Source organism: Dendrobates tinctorius, unplaced genomic scaffold (assembly GCF_039654945.1).
Source record: "Dendrobates tinctorius isolate UK_male_01 unplaced genomic scaffold, ASM3965494v1 ptg000111l, whole genome shotgun sequence".
NCBI classification, from domain to species: Eukaryota; Metazoa; Chordata; class Amphibia; order Anura; family Dendrobatidae; genus Dendrobates; species Dendrobates tinctorius.
Genome location: NW_027361779.1, coordinates 38,867,668 through 38,877,279, shown reverse-complemented (window position 1 = coordinate 38,877,279; position 9,612 = coordinate 38,867,668).

Genomic DNA, 9,612 nt, shown 5'->3' with positions numbered 1-9,612 from the left:
TGTCCCAGGGTCACTGCTGGAGGAGGCAAGCGTGGCGTGTTGCTGCAGCCGCAGACTGGGATGAGGGGTGTCCCGACGTGCACCGCTATGAAAATTGCTGCGGTGCTCTGTGGTGCATGGGGGCTCTACCGGCATTTTGTGAAAGCTCGGAGCCCCCTGCATCTATTATTGTGATGTGGTGGCCTCCGGGAAAATGGGCGCCGGGGCGGCACATGCTCAGATTGAGATCTCGGCAACGAGATCTCCGATGGCCAAGTTCTCAATCTGAGCACCCCTGGTGGCCATTTTCCTGGAGGCCACAGCATCGCAGTAATAGATATTGTTACACGCAGTCCCCGTCCTGGCGCTGCGCTCGGGTCTGCCGCTGTTACACCTGGCCCCGTCCTGGCGCTGCGTCCAGGCCTGCTGCTGCTCTCCGTTCTGGGCACTCACCTCGAGCCTCTCATGCTGCTGCTCAGCATTCTGTCCTCCCTCCTGCCTCCTCCTGGCGTCTTGTGAGGAGATCTGTAACTAAGGCTATTAGGGCACGCCCGCCCACTCTCTTGCCTTCTTAAAGGGGCGGTGTGCATTATTCAAAAAATGCAATCAACCAATGGCAGCGCACTGGCTGCTATTTCTGGCCTCTCCTCCATAGGGAGAGCGCTGGAGCAACAAGTATCTATCATTGCTACATCCGGTTCTCATGCTAACCTGTCTGCACTGCATCTGCAGTCTCTGTGCATTGTCTAATGCTCTCTGTTTCCACAGCATATCAGTATCCTGTGTAACCTGGTTATATCAGCAACCATCTGGGCCTAAGCCATCCCATTCCGCCTACAGCCATCCGAGTCCAAGGACTGTGTGAAGGTCACTGGAACCGACTCCTTACTAACTAACCGGATCCAGGACCCATCGCATTACGGACTCTGCTGTAACTTTTGCTATCCCTTTTGGTCCCACTGGGACAGCTGCCACGTGTTCGGGGTCTAACTGGAGGTAGCACCTGTGTCCTCCGGGTATTCCATTCTGGCCCTGCCTGAGGGGCTTTACTACGGGTGCCCAGGGCTCACTAGTCACTCCCCCTTCGGAGCCCCCTGGACCGTGGTCCCGAGGTTCCACTTAAAAAATAAAAACGAATGTGAACTTCATCATCTCTGCCTCCGCTTCCATTCGTTACAGATTGCTCTGGCCATGGAATCCGCTGGACCCCAGAGGCCTCCGACGTTGGAGTTGTGCCAAGAGGTGACCCGTTTAAAAGATCAACAGGATAAGATCACGACGTATCTACGTAACCTGTCCACCCACATGGATTCTCTGCAGAACCCGGCTGCTCTTGATTCACCTAGCAACACCCAGGTACCTGCTGTCATGACAAGCAAGGGCCCCCGCCTGACGGCTCCTACCCGCTTCCATGGTGATCCCACTCAGTGTCGGGGTTTTCTCAATCAGTGTACCCTACACTTCGAAATATTGGGGCATATGTTTGCTTCTGACCTTGCCAAAAGTGGGCTTCATTATGTCACATCTAGCAGGAGAGGCTCTCGCCTGTCTGAATCCGTTATGGGAGAGAGGAGACCCGCTGGTTAATGATCTTCAATCTTTCCTAGAAACTTTTCGCAGGACCTTTGATGAACCTGGCCGGGTCACGTCGACCGCTTCTGCCCTGCTTCGCTTACGCCAAGGAACCCTTACGGCGGCTCAGTATGCTGTTCAGTTCCGCACCCTCTCGTCTGAGTTATCTTGGAACAATGAGGCCTTGCTGGCTACCTTCTGGGAGGGCATATCTGGAAAAATTTAGAATGAGCTGGCGGGACGGGACAGGCCTACCATCTTGGATGACCTGATTTCCTTGGCGACCCGGATTGACCTGCGTTTTCAGGAGCGCTCCATGGAGATTAAGCATGACCTGGACTCTAATTCTTCCAAGACGTCTACCTCATCCTCTTCTCCCAAAGCAATGGAGGTAGATCGAGTAAGTCTGGCCAGTCACCAGGAGGCGCCTCACAAAAACGGAAGCTGTCTGTACTGTGGTAGTTCCGAACACCTGATCCGCTCCTGTCCAAAGAAGTCGGAAAACTCCTGTGCCTAGGCTCGGTAGGAGAGGCCACCCTAGGTAGAGAAGGTTCCTCTCCTTCGTTGCAGATCTCAGTCTCCGTAACCTGCGGAGCAAAAACATTTTCTGGACTCTGTCTGTTGGACTCCGGAGCCGCTGGAAGCTTTATCTAGCAGACGCTTGTGGATCGCTACCACTTACCAGTTCAGGCTCTTCCCAACCCGTTGCGGGTAACCGCTGTCGATGGCCAGCCTCTGACAGAACCCATCCAGTTCCAGACTGAGCCAGTGGAACTCCGTGTAGGTCTTATGCATTCTGAAAGAATCCGTTTTTATGTGTACCCTGGTTTGTCTCACCCCTTGCTTCTAGGTTTGCCTTGGTTTCAGAAACATAAACCAGTCCTTAGTTAGAGAACAGGCGAAACTCTACGTTGGGGAGATTCCTGCTCGGACCGTTGTTTATCCCGGATTGAACCAGCTTCACCCCCGGTCCAACCTGCTACCCTGCCTGGATTACCATCCGCTTACTGGTCCTTCTCGGATGTCTTCGGGTAAAAGGAGGCTGAAAAACTTCCTTCCCACAGGTTGTATGACTGTCCAATAGACCTTCTTCCTGAAACATCTCCTCCCCGTGGGAGAGTTTACCCTCTTTCCCAGGCAGAGACTCAGGCTATGTCGGACTACATCCAGGAGACCTTGGCCAGAGGGTTTATCCGACAATCATCATCACCGGCAGGAGCAGGCTTCTTCTTCGTGAAGAAAAAGGACGGATCCCTGCGGCCCTGTATCGACTACCGAGGACTGAACCAGATCACGGTAAAAAACAGGTACCCTTTGCCTCTAATTTCAGAACTGTTTGACCGTCTCCGAGGGGCCAGGATCTTCACCAAGCTGGATCTCAGAGGGGCTTACAATTTGATCTGAATCAGAGATGGAGATGAATGGAAAACAGCCTTCAACACTCGTGATGGCCACTACGAGTACCTGGTAATGCCGTTTGGTCTAAGCAATGCTCCTGCTGTTTTCCAAGAATTTGTCAATGACATTTTCAGGGATCTGCTTTACACCTGTGTTTTTGTCTACCTAGACGACATTCTGATTTTTTTCTACTGACGGACTCTGCTGTAACTTTTGTTATCGCTTTTGGTCCCGCTGGGACAGCTGCCACGTGTTCGGGGTCTAACTGGAGGTAGCACCTGTGTCCTCTGGGTATTCCATTCTGGCCCTGCCTGAGGGGCTTTACTACGGGTGCCCGGGGCTCACTAGTCACGCCCCCTTTGGAGCCCCCCGGACCGTGGTCCCGAGGTTCCACTTAAAAAATAAAAACGAATGTGAACTTCACCATCTCTGCCTCCACTTCCATTCGTTACAGATATATGGGGGGCTCCGAGCTTTCACAAAATGCTGGCAAAACCCCCCGCACCATAGAGCACCGCAGCCATTTTCACCCGCAGCGGCGCACATCGGAACACCTCTCATCACAGCCTGCGGCCTGCAGCAATCCGCCACTCTTGCCTCCTCCAGCAGCGACCCTGGGACCCTGCTCCACCGCGGCCGGTAAGGTGTATCTGCATTATAAAATGCACCCCCCCATTTTCCCCCAAAATTTTGGGGGAAAAAAGTGCATCTTATAATCCAAAAAATATTGTATATCTGTCTTTTTGATCACTTGTTATTCCACTTTTCGTTTGGTAGTATGATTATAAAGCATTGTTTTTTGCCTCACTTTTTATTTATTATTTTACAGTGTTTACTGAAGAGGTTAACTAGTGGGATAGTGTCATAGGTTGGGTCGTTGCGGGCGCGGCGATACCAAATATGTGTACTTTTATTGCTTAGATTTTTTTTCATTCAACTATTTCTTTAGTGACAAAATATATATTTTTTTATAGTTATTTTTTTAAATATTTTTACAATTATTTTAATTTTTATTTTTACTTTTTTCTAACTTTTTTACTTAGTCCCACTATGGGACAATCATTTTTGGCAGGCTGATAGCTTCTACAGCATGCAGATGAAGCAGCATCTACATATCAGAAGCGGTCAGCGCTACACTGGGCATGATCAGCAAGTTTGCTTGGTCTGGTGACCTGGACATCATCATGACGACTTCGGGTCACCATGGCAACGATCGGGACCCTGCATCATGTTGGCGTCTCCGATCCAAAGGCAGAGGGGATGCCAACCCTGTGATGGCTTCTGGAAAAATGCGATCGTGATCAATCGCAGCATTTCGGAGGTTAAAGTGGCGGGAGCTGTCTTTGACCGCCCCTGGCACCTAGTGCCGGGTGTCAGCTGTCAGAATCAGCTGACCCTCGTGTGCACGGCCGATTGCAATAACGTAATATTCTGTACCTGGTCAGATAGGCCCAGGTCACATGGATGGAATATTACGTCTGATGTCAGAAAGGGGTTAAAGTAGAATAGAAACACGTCACCACTTCTCTATTTATCACTCACTCCTGGTTTTGGCTTATAGATAGTGATGTAAAAAGCTGACCAAGTACTGAATGTGTGAACGTGGTCTAAAGGGACTGTCATGAAAGTGACTGACCCGTTGTGAAAAGACCCAACAGTAGGTCAGTCACCAAACAGCACAATAAACAAGGGAACACCGGGAACACAATTACAATGGTGGGCCCTGTGATAGGGAACGGGGAAATGGACACCTCCTGCACTCTCCTACGGATGTACCCTGATCACCCTGACGTCCCTATACAGGTTTTTTCAACCTGTCGCCAAGAAGGATACCTAAGCCCTCGCTTGCCCTGCACCTATCCCTAAGTAGGGAATTGGCAAGTGAGGACACTGGTCCCACCGCAGAACTAATACAACATAAAGGGAAGGTATGACAGACAAGGTAAAAACAAACAACACTTAGTTCTCTGCTGCAAAGCACTGCACAGCAGGAATGAAACACCAGATACACCGGGCTCAGCTGATGAACAACTGCTCCCAGCAAGCTACTTCTCCCAGCTTGGTCGCTGCAGAATGAACTCTAGTACCGACGGTCAGCGGATGCATCAGGTGACCTTTTGAAGGAAGGTAGGAGTGGTCACCACCTGCATCAGCAAACACAGCAGCAATGTAATTACACCAGCGGCCACCAGGGGAAAAAAACTGACCTGAAAGGAAAAAAGTTTTAATATGAGACTCCAGATCTATCACGGATCCAAAAATGGATCGTGACAGGAACCCTGTCATGTGCACAATTGCAGCCAGGTATATTTCACTGTGAAACGCTCAGTCATTTAGAGAAAATCTAATTAGACGAACCAGCTGGGGACTATAGCCAGAAAGGAGGCGAACTCCTCACAGCACTAATTGGGCTACCAAAGGAGATACTTACTGATCAGGAGACTCCTTTTATGTCCAAGGAGATGAAGGAAACTGCAAGCTCCTCAAGATAAAGCAGTTGCACACGTCAGTGTACAACCCCCAGATGGATTAGTTGAGCGCTTTAAGAAAGCCAACAAGTCCATGTTGAATTGGGTAGGGTTGTAAATTTCCTTGCTCGGACTTCTGAGCTGGAGCTACCTCTGCTCCCTCTGGTGGTTACTGGGAGTAGTGGAGCTGGCCAAGTTGATGGAAGTTTGCCACCTGATGACGATAATTGGGAATCTGGGATTACTGGCTGGGAGCATATAATTGAGCAGGCTTCCCTTGGTGGTTGCTGGTGACTTCCTCCTTGTGCATTTGGAGTTCTTATGTCTCCTGCCTGATCTGCATGGTTCAGTTAAGTGATTATTTTTCTAATCCTTTGCATCTAATCTGGTTGTGCCTTTTTTTTGCTTTCTGCTTTGTTGCTAGGGTTCAGCGTACTCCCTGCTGGGGGCAGCGCTGGGCCCCGCTCATATGTTACAGCTTGTGTCAGTTTCTTCAGTTCCCTGTTATGTTAGTATCTTTTGCTTTGCTTCCAGTTCATACCAGAGTGCTGATCTAGCAGGGGTGAGGTCGTGTGGCCTCAGGTTTTTTGTATATCAGATGTGTTGGATTTTTTTAGGGTTTTGTGCGTGATTGCAGACAGTATGTTTTCTGTCCTGTCCTGTCTAGACAGCTTGGGCCCCACCATTTGCTCAGTCTGCTCTCTGCCTGTGTTTGTGTCTCATCTTGTCTCACCCACAACGTTTGGGGGGCTGTCTATTCCTTTGGGGATCTGCTCAGGGGCAGTTTAGATTTCACCTTTCTGGCTTTAGGCTTAGTTCTCCAGCTGTGCCGAGGCGTCTAGGGCATCGTAGGAACGCTCCACGGCTACTGCTAGTTGTGATGATAGGATCAGGGGTCTGCATTCCGCTTAGTTACCAACCTCTCTGGTTTTCTGGTGGCTTAGCCTGTTCCTGCCATCCTCCTCGGTGACCCATTCATAACAGAATCACCAGCCAAACTGTAGACTCTAGGGTACTCAAAAGAAGGAAAGAATTGTAAAAAGAAAAAAAAAAGTGTCAGAATTTTTTTATATATTTTTTCCTCTTTTTCTCTGGGGCTGAAGGATTTTTTTTCTTAATGGAGACTAAGCAATTGTTCGATCGTGTTGAGCAGCTCGCCGCTGAAGTGCAGGGAATTTCTGCCTATCTCGCTCAATCATGTGCTGTAGACCCAATGATCCCTACTCCTGATGTGTTTTCGGGGATCAGTCCAAATTTTTGAATTTCAAGAATAACTGTAAACTATTTCTTGCTTTGCTTTGAAACCTAATTCATCGGGGAGCTCGGTGCAGCAGGTTAAAATTGTCATCTCCTTGCTGCGCGGCGATCCCCAGGATTGGGCTTTTTCTCTGACACCTGGAGATCCTATTCTGGCTAATGTAGATGCATTTTTTCAGGCCCTGGGGTTGTTGTATGATGAACCTAATGCTATTGATGAAGCTGAGAAAACCTTATTGGCATTGAACCAGGGTCAGGATGCTGCAGAGTTATATTGAGAGAAGTGGGCGGTCCTTACTAAATGGAATGATGATGCCCTAGCAGCTCTCTTTCGGAAAGGTCTGGCAGAAACTGTAAAAGATGTTATGGTGGGATTTCTGGTACCCTCTCGTCTTAACGACTCCATGTCATTAGCCATTCAAATTGATCGACGTTTAGGTGAACGTAAAAGTACGCGAGAGGCGGTGCTGCCTTTTGAACAAACTTCTGAACCAATGCAATGTGATAGGGCTTTGTCTAGGACGCAATGTCAAGAGTTTAGGAGATGTAATAAGTTATGCTTCTTTTGTGGTGACACCTCTCATGTTATTTCTGTCTGCCCTAAACGAGAAAAACGTTTTGCTCACTCATTTGCTTTGGGCAGTGTACAGCCTAAGTTCCTGTTGGCAGTTACCTTGATCTGCTCCTTGTCTACATTTTCTGCTAAGGCCTTTGTTGATTCAGGAGCAACCTTGAAGCTGATGGATCTTGACTTTGCCAAACGTTGTGGTTTCCCCATGCTGCCCCTGCGGACCCCTATTCCCTTGAGGGGGATTGATGCTACCCCTTTCACAGAGAATAAACCCCAGTTTTGGACCCAGGTAATAATGCGGGTTGCCCTGGACCATCAAGAGAATTGTAAATTTTTGGTGTTGCACAAGTTACATGATATTATTGTACTGGGTTTTCCATGGTTGCAAACCCATAATTCTGTTTTGGATTGGAAATCTGTGTCTGTGGTGAGTTGGGGATGTCAGTTTGTTCTTATTGACACACCTGTTTTCTCCACCTCTCCCCAGTCTCAAGATGTTCCTGACTATTTGGCTGATTTTTCTGATGTATTTAGTGAGTAATTCCGCGTCTTTGCCGCCTCATAGGAGTTATGACTGCGCAGCAGAGTTAATGACCTGTTGCAAATTTCCCAAGGGTGGGCTTTTCAACTTATCGGTACCTGAACATGATGCTATGAGATCTTATATCAAGGAATCTTTGGAGAAGGGTCATATCAGACCATCCTCTTCACCTTTGCGTGCTGTTTTTTTCTTTTTGTGGCCAAAAAAGATGGCTCATTAAGGCCATGTACTGACTATCTTTCCCTTAACAAAATCACTGTTAAATATCAGTACCCATTACCCTTGAATTATGATTTATTTTCCAGAGTTAAAAGTGCTTGTTGGTTTACCACACTTTACCTCAGGGGGGCGTATAATCTTATTCGCATCAAGCGCGGGGATGAATGGAAGACGGCGTTTAATACTCCGGAGGAACATTTTGAGTACCTGGTGATGGTCTCCTTTCTTCTGGGCACTAAGAATGTTAAGGCGGATGCCCTTTCTAGGAGTTTCTTTGCGGATTGTCTTGATGTGACCGAGCCTAATACCATTCTAAATGAGGGTGTAGTTCTTTCCGCCATCTCTCCCGATTTGAGACGTACCCTGGAGGAATTTCAGGAGGATAAACCTGAAAGGTGCCCTATGGGAAAATTGTATGTCCCTGACCAGTGGAGGAAAAGAGTAATGTCTGAAATTCATTGCTCCGCGTTGGCTGGTCATCCAGGTATCTTTGGTACCAGAGATTTGGTGAGTCGATCTTTTTGGTGGCCTGCCTTATCTCGTGAGGTCAGGAATTTTGTGCAGTCCTGTGGGACTTGTTCTCGGTCCAAGCCCTGTTCTCGTGCTAGTGGTTTGTTGATGCCCCTGCCGGTGCCCAGGAGGCCATGGACCCATATCTCAATGGATTTTATCTCTGATCTCCCTGTCTCTCAGAGAATGACTGTTATTTGGGTGATCTGTGATAGATTTTCTAAGATGGTCCATCTTGTACCACTCTCAAAGTTGCCATCTTCTGAGTTGGTTCCCTTGTTTTTACAACAAGTAGTTCGTTTGCAAGGGATTCCTGAGAACATTGTGTCGGACAGAGGGGTCCAGTTTGTTTCCAGATTTTGGAGAGCTTTTTGTTCCAAACTAGGAATTCAGTTGTCTTTCTCCTCATCATTTCATCCTCAGACCAATGGGCAGAGAACAAACCAGACTTTGGAGTCCTATTTGAGATGTTTCATATCTGCTGATCAGGATGATTGGGTCTCTTTTTTGCCCTTGGCCGAATTCACGCTAAACAATAGGGCTAGTTATAATAATAATAATAATAAATTTTATTTTTATAGCGCCGACATATTCCGCAGCACTTTACATTTCAGAGGGGATTTGTACAGACAATAGACATTACAGCATAACAATAATCACATACAGTAGATTATAACAAAATAACAAGAGGAGTGAGGGCCCTGCTCGCAAGCTTACAGTCTATGAGGAAAGAGGTAGACACGAAAGGTGGGTGGTAACAGTTGCTCTGATTGTATGGACCAGCCATAATGTTAAGTGTGTAACAGTACAGACACAGAGGGCTAATGGATGCATAAAGCATGTGGGAGCATGATGCTGGGAACCTGGTTATGGTAAAACTTTTGGCTCTACCACACAGGGATAGGTTAGGTTAATGTGTTGAGGCGATAGGCCAGTCTGAATAAATGCGTTTTCAGGACACGCTTAAAATTGTGGGGATTGGGGACTAATCGTATTGACCTGGGAAGTGCATTCCAAAGAATTGGCGCGGCACGTGTAAAGTCTTGGAGACGGGAGTGGGAGGTTCTGACTATTGATACTAACCTCAGCTCATCAGC